Here is an 8,265-nt window from a genome sequence, read left to right as displayed (position 1 = left end):
CAGTCCTAAAATACAATAAAATGCATAGCTATCACTTTTAGATAAAATGGAATTGGGCCAATTCCAATATAGCGAGTCACGTATATCACAATTTTTAAATTGATTTTTTATGACATTACTGATGGTTTCAAACATCCGAAAAATAGAGGCGAAACGTCGATTTCAAAAACATATTTTGTTTTATTTTTTTCAAGTAGGTAGCAAAATTCCATGTTTTTGTTAATGAGTTTAAATTTTATACACCTACCAACCTACTGCTCTTAATGAGTACTTTCCGCAAGATAATATTTTTCATTAATAGGTTAATTGATCGTATTATTTTTATTGTAGTAATAAAACGACAAAACAACATCGGTTTATTTTCTGACCTTATTCAGAAGCAACTGAAGCGGAAAGGATCGATATTACAACTACATATATCTTTAATCAACTGGTTTCGTGCATCACTTTGTGTAATCGCATCCGTACTAAAGAAACCTAAAAACTGAATTCTGTGTTAAGTGGTCATTTGCATAGTATTATTTTAACATGCCTTCATTATAATGAGATGACCCAATTACCTAATGCGGAAATATCTCAGATCGACTTAAACTATTTATTACACAATTACTTGATAATCTACAATAGGATGTGTATCAAACTAAAACTTTTCAACGCATTTCACATTAAAGAAATGAAACTTTCAGCATTTTTGATGCAATGCGCACAACAAAATCCCGTTCGGTCGACATCCATAACTGTAACTTTTTATCTGATGTAAACAATTAAACATAAGTTCGATAAGACAATTGCTAAAGACAATGCAAATTCGGAAGGCTCACAGAAAATTTGCCAAGCATAAAATGACTTCCAAGCGGCCTACATGTCCACGTATTATTGAGAATACTTGAAATTAACTGTATATGTCTCTGAATTCTGTGGTTGTAGCGTTAAATTAGTGAGAAAAATACAAAAATACCTGTTCCATTAGGTAAAATATAGTGAAAATATTCTAATTTTAAATGCACTCAAGCAAAGAGCAGTGAAATATCGTTCTATATAATTGTAGTTGAGCAATGCATATGCACAGAGTTGATCAAAACATAAACAAAAAAAATCAATAAAATATTTAGCAGAGATGAACCCTGAGATGGATAGATCCCGAGATCTAGCAGAGGTGTATCTAGACATAGATAGATGTATCCTGAGATCTAATATCTAGATATTCTATTGAATCGATTATTATTGGACTCTGTACCATTTCTAAGATGACCCGATTCTATAGCAAACAAATTTTACCGTACTTAGAATTTTGTGGTTTCATTATTTATCGTTTTATTTTCTTATTCATTCAGTTCAAATAACAGATTTTTCTTCTGACGGTTTTATCATTGCGTTAAGCTAGGTTAGAGAATAACAGTAACAAGATGTTCAAACATTTGGATCTTTATTTTAAGTTAACTTAGGTAAGTCAGTTTAGCAAGTATACTGATACACTACAATGGATGTCATGAAAAAACAAAACGAAATAACAAAAACACGTTTTAAATCCTCATACTGTTCTGTAAATATTTTTACTTAACTCTTGCGTGTAGTAAAACACGCTTTTAAATTTAATTTAAATTAAAAACTTAAATTAATTAATAGATTAATTACTTCTGCAATAATACATTACCGAATTACTTTCTTAATATAACTATCAGTACATTAAAATTATATGATGCCCTCTAAATAAAGAGCGATTAAATTAATTTGTAATCGAGTTATCCATGAATCGGAAATCTTATGTCGTTACTTGAACTCCACGCTCCAATAAACATAGCTTGAAACATGGGTTAGATCTCGACATATCAATCATAAAAGACATAGTAGTAGATCCCATTATTCCCTCTTGGGACATAGGGTAGAATTGTAAAAGACATACGGATTCAAATCCATGGATAACTCAATTACAAATTAATTTGATCGCTCGATACATAAACCTTATAAATGTCATTCTCGAAAAATGTATTTTATCGGGATGTAAAGGAACTGTATAATTAGTATCTTTTTGGGTTAAATTTTTCTTTACCTTCACTGTGCAGATAGTGAGATAACCTGCGTAACTGGTCCAGTAAACGGTTCTGCCATACGTGCTTTCAGATTCATACGGCAAAATCTTCATAATGTATTCACGCAAATAATTAAGGTAATGAAAATGATTTATTTCTTAATCTTTTCTTTTATCGCTGCATTTTTTGCTGTTACAGTTAGCTAATGCACACATCTCATAAATTCTAATCTTTCCGGTCAATATTTTATAACGGCTGAATAAAAGAAAACATGTACCTACTCGTAGTTAATTTATTTGTTTCATAACAATTAATTCTAACAAAGAATATACTGCGCGGTTTTCTTGATATTTCATAATAAAACATTTAACGCGAAAGTATTTAAACGAACTATTAATCTTTAATATCACTACGGGTCAACAATAACCTAGAATCTGTAATATTACAACTTATTATAAATAGAAACAACTTTCTAGTTACAATTTTTTTCTATTCTATTCATTTTCAGAAAAATATGAAATTTTTATGAAATGAGGATTTATTCAATTTTTAAAAAAGAAACCTGAACGAATTTTACTACGCAAGAAGAATTTATAAAAATTAAAATACCTATATGTATTGTTTATAGCATTGTTCAATTTTCTTCGATTCTTCAAGTTTATTGTTTACTCAGTTTCTAGATGTTTAAACTGATTATTAAAAACTGAAAAATGAAAAAGATACGTAAAGTGATTCAAAATTGAAGCATGTCAATTTAGTTAAGCATAATACTATACTCAATTTCATATAAATGTGCATCTAAGCAAGCCATGAAAATGTGATTTTCTGTCGGTATTAAAGCTAAAGCTAGTGACTTTGACTTTCAAAGTTGTTTGCTCTGCGCGAACCCTATTTGACTAATTTTTCATTTTTTGTCCATTTTAACATTGCTGATTTCAAAAGCAATAAGGTGCAGTCGAATGCAAAAAAAAAATAGACAAGAAGTTTTCGACTGCTTGGTCCGGTCTTCCAGTTGTTCGATTTTGGTTAGCAGCTGACTACGACTGTATTCTTGGTTGCCTAGCCGAATGCAAAAAAAGTGAGAAGAAGTTTTCGATATTAGAAAAGCTACATTTAAATATACAATAACATTTTGAGGAAAAACAATTATTTATAGAGGAAACTGTTTTTGTCTAGTTTTTTTTTTGTATTCGACTGTACTCAGCTTGGCTAAGCCATAATTAAACAACAACGCGTAACATTTTCTTTGGTTTTTTTTATTGCTATACTGACCAGGTTGCCAAGGCTTCACAGTTAATTTGCCTATCTTTTTCAAATTATACCGGGTGTATTATGAAAAATCTTTGGTGCTGTAACTTCCTTATTTTTCATACGATTTTAATAAATGATGTGTCAAACAAAATCGTTTTAAATGGGCTACAGTTTGAATTGATCCAATATGTGTTCTTGAGTTGTGTTTTTGACAGATGATAGTCAACTTTTTTTTCAAATTGCACCATCAACTTTTTTTGCTCAGTTTTATTTTAAATATGAAAATGTAAACAACCATGTTCATGCATAGAAACAAAAAGAAGAAATTAAAAAATGTATTTTTTTTAATCAAGCAGTCACATTAAACAGTAATAAAAGTGCATTCTAATTTTGCAAAGTGACTAAGAGAGCTATAGGGACATTCAAGACAATGTCTATTTGACTCCGGCCGATGACAGAGATGATTTAGTAAGAAGAATCGTAGCAGTATGTGAACAAATACCACCAGAATTTTTATTAAACGCCGCAATGGGCGTTAGTGGAAGGTGTCGAATGTGCCTTAGAGAGAATGGAGGTAATTTCGAACATTTGCTATGGTAAATTATGGATACTTGATTTTTGGAAATTGGTTATATCGGGACCATTCTGTATATGAAAAAATTTTCAATAATGCTATTTTATTAATTTATTTTCGCGGTTACTGTTAAATGCATTCTAACATGTGGCATATCATTAGATTCAGAAAAATAATCTGTTTCAAAATGGGTATAAAAAAATACACCAAGCTATTTGAAAAAACAAAGTTGACTATCGTCTGACCTTGAATGACTTTTTGAAAAAAAATAGTCTTTGTTGTGCTTATAGTGTTTTTAAAGTGATTTATTCCAGTTTTTGTTTTATTTAAATCGAGCCATAAATAACGGAGATATGGCTTGCGGCGTTTTTTTAGGACGCACCCTGTATATATAGGTGGTCCCAATATACTAAAAACACTAAAGATATGTTTTTTAAATGAAACCTAGCCAGTATATTGAGACACACTGTATATATACCGCAATATTTTCCGAATGTGCAGTAGCTATCATCTAGAAAAAAGTAATAGTTGATATCTTTAATAAAAAACAAGTTATGGAGCTTTTTCGCAACTCTGGGACATGTAAAGTCCATTCAAAAATGAAAAAACCACCAAAGTCTCATTTTCCTCGATAATTACTATCGGCAACGCTGTCTAGTGTACAATTTGGTGAGAATTGTAATTTTTAGGTTAAGTGTCAAATTACTCAAATTTATGGGGGGTTCGTGTGAATTCTGTTCTGGGCATGCTTACGTAAAAATAATAGAACTAATACATAAATGAAACCTGCTGAGCAATAATAAAACAATTTGAACGAAATTGAAAGCAATTGAATTTTATTTTGAATCAAATTAATGTCATAATTTATAGTTACCAACAGAGTATGAAAAAATAACTACCAACCTAAAGCAACAAGTGGTGGTTTTTTGATTTTTGAATGGACTTTATGTACTGTCGCGAGCAATAAATTTTGGTCGTGTAAGTATGTACATATTTTTTATTGAAACAAAAAAACCGGGCTGTTATATCGGGCCTTCAAATAAATTTATATTTAGAGTAGGCGTAGGCGACATTCTAATTCTGTTAACAGTGTAAAGATAATTTTTGTAGGTAACCAATTATTCTCCGGAGTTATACAGGTTGCATAGTAAGCTTTTTCCCAATTTCATATTGTCATATTTCGTGGAGGGAGAATAGGGAAAATGCACTACAAAAATTAAAAATATTTTCTAACCTAATTTGCCGCTGAAATGGCTTGCAAACGCAAACATAGCAAATATAGTTCAATCAATTCGTCAAACTACGTGTTTAGCATTTGAAACCTTAGCCCTTGGTGCAAAGAAGCCATCGATTTCATTAATGTCATCGGAAATCGACTTATTGCGGAATCAGGCGATTCAAAATCAAAGAAAATCCTTTTCGAGAGGATTTCCCTTGCCATTCAACGTGGAAACGCTGCAAGCATTCGGGGCACTTTTCCAGATTCGGCAATATTATCGGAAATTTTTGTATTATAAAACAAAAATGTTATGTAATTATGTTATTAATATAAACCATTTTATTATTTATTTCGTTAAATGTCAGACGTTTCTTGTGTCATTTTCTACGCTGGAAAAATGTTGCAAACAATTGAATTTCCATAGGTTGCTCTAAATATAAATTTATTTGAAGGCCCGTTAGTTATTTGTACAACTAGTTATGAAAGTGTTGAGGATCTGCTAATACTGGTGGATCGGAAGGTGGCTGGAAGTCTTCATTTTTTTGTTGATGGAACACAGTTTTTTTGATGTCTGTATTTTAATCATTTTAATCATTTACTGCATGATGATTTTCTTTTAACTACTGATGATGATGATTGACTATAAGCGTTTTTTCGCGAGTTCGCGTTGATCTATCGGTAAGTCGGTTACTGTAACCACCTCGTTTTTGCGTGCAACGGTATTTGAGGGGAAATGATCATGACGTCATAAATTACGTCATACTAGTAACCTGTGTTAGGGATTTGAGTAACCTTGGTCGCAACGTGGGTAAGTGAAGTTGATTGAGGTTATGCTCTAAGTGAACTGAAGTGAACGATTGTTGTGACGAATTTTGTGGTGTCCTTTGAAAATGTCTGAGAGCATCGAGTTGGTTGAAATTTCCTTAAATAATAAAGGAGAAGATATAATACTTAATGTGGATTTAAACACAGCAAATATTCTTCTGAATGGTACTGTTGTAGGTATTTTAATGTTTGACTTTAAAAAGCATATCTTTCATAGATCCCGCTCAAGCTCAACAATATTTACAAAATATATTAAAAATTCAATCTCAAGATACAGAAGCATCAGTCTCACCTTCATGTTCTACATCTGATTCTTGTTCCACCAGCTTTAGAAACGATAATGATGTATCAGAGAAGTGCAATATATGGTGTTCAAAACGCCCAAATGCAACTGACCAGGAAGCTACACTTCTGTTTCTAAACCTTCGAGACAAATATGCAACAGATTTTGATGATAAAAAACATATAAAAAGTCAGTTGTGGAAAAAAATTGCAAAAGAAATGGCAGATAGCGGCTTCAACGTTGGGGAAGGTAAAGAGGCTGTTGAAAAATTAAGGCAAAAGTTTGCCAACCTGCAAAAACAATATTTAAAACACATTCAACATGTAAAACAAACAGGAGAAGAAAAAAGAGAACCACCTCCATTTTTCAATGAAATGCACGGCATTTTAGGCCATAAAGATAAATCCACTCCTAAAAAATCTTCAAGATACGTTAGAGGTAACAAATGACAATACTGAAGAAAGTGAAAATGAAGAAGTAAACCTTGAGATTGTTGACAAAAATGTTAGGATTAAAAATAGGTTTTCAACGCACAAGACTGTTAGACCAGCTAGTACTAATAACCTAATAAACCTGTTAAAACAACAACATGCTGAAGATAAAGAACAAAGACAGAAACAGTTTTCATCATTTGAAAATATACTACTGAAGCAAACGGAACAAAGAGAACGTTTATTAGACCAATTTGAACGTTTAATAAAACAAAAAAGAAAGAGGACCTCTTCGTCAGATTCAGAGTAAAGTTAAAAGTAAAAGTTTTGTTTGTTTTTTGTTTTTAAGATTTTTAACAGAATAACATTTTCATTTATTATTGTTGAGAGTTTATAATTTGGTTAAATATATTTTTGTCAGTAAAATATTCTATTGATTAGTTTGCCAAATTCATTGCTATATTGTTCCTTTTTTCATTTCCTAGTCGAAATTCTTCTCTGTTATTGTTGACATATTCTTCTTCATTCAACATGTCTTCATATATGTCATACTGCCACTCATCGTTATTTAAATAACAGAAATTATGGAGCACACATGCTACTGTACTGATTTCAATCGCCTTACTGACAGAATATGTATTGATATACTGCAGTCGTGCCCATCTCCCCTTCAAAATGCCAAAAGTATTTTCAATACAAACTCTGTCTCCGCTTAGACAAAAATTATGATGTTTTTCCCTTCTAATCAAATTATTTCTCCGCGAATAAGGAGTGATTAACCAGGATCTTAGTGGAAATGCGCTCTCCTATTAAGTGGTATTCTTCCATTGGGAAATATTTGTGCTTCCCAAATTGTTCTATATGTTGCACCAACGATGAATTTGAAAAAACTCTGGAGTCATGCACAGAACCTGGGTATCCAACAAAAACATAGGTGAAAATTTTATTCGCAGTACAAATACCCATACAGTTGATGGAATGACTTTGGTATCTATTTACGTAACTATCGTGCTGATTAGCAGGTACTTTTATTTTGATGTGTGTGCCATCAACGGCCCCTACAACGTTGGGGTAATTTGTAAAACCATTACAAATAACTTGGTATTCATCTTGTGTTTTGGGCCAAAATATATACTTTCCCTTTAATTGTAACAGTACGTAAAGAAAGGCATTGACTAAGTGCATTACTGTTGAAGGAACTAAATTAAAACGATCAGCAATAGATAACAGAGTATCTTGTTTGGACATGTACCAGAGAAATGCAAGTAAACCTTTTTCTGGCGGAATAACATGATTTCCTCCCCTATATCTCTTCTGTATGAGTCGTGTCTGATCGTTTAAAATTATAATATGTAATAACTTATAAAAGGTTGCTTTCTGCATTCTAAACAATTCAAAAAAATGAGTTTCATTATAAGTATTCAACCATATGTTATAATTCACATGTTGTCTTATATGCGTTTCCCTAATTCTTTTTAGTAATTTCATTTTCTTAAAAAGAGTTTCATGCATTTTCAAAACGATTATTTCAGTATCGTTCGAAAAAAACGAATCCATTAACACAAAGAATAAGTCCATATTTGTGGCGTCTGCTGTCATATCACTGCACATAGAGTTGGAAATACACAGAACTCATAGAAGTGAAAAACTGA

At 31.6% G+C, this 8,265-nt stretch overlaps 1 long non-coding RNA gene across 1 annotated transcript; it reads left to right on the top strand.

Moving 5' to 3' along the window:
* Window positions 1-5,720: 5,720 nt before the first annotated feature.
* On the top strand, window positions 5,721-7,039 carry LOC138141471 (uncharacterized). The gene is made up of 2 exons (XR_011163165.1): window positions 5,721-6,064; window positions 6,117-7,039. It is a non-coding gene; the product is annotated as an uncharacterized lncRNA (long non-coding RNA).
* The last annotated feature ends 1,226 nt before the right edge of the window (window positions 7,040-8,265 follow it).

The sequence above is a fragment of the Tenebrio molitor genome, chromosome 1, assembly GCF_963966145.1.
Source record: "Tenebrio molitor chromosome 1, icTenMoli1.1, whole genome shotgun sequence".
Taxonomy (NCBI): domain Eukaryota; kingdom Metazoa; phylum Arthropoda; class Insecta; order Coleoptera; family Tenebrionidae; genus Tenebrio; species Tenebrio molitor.
Note: the sequence above shows the minus strand (reverse complement) of the source record. Positions and strands in the feature narration are given on the sequence as shown.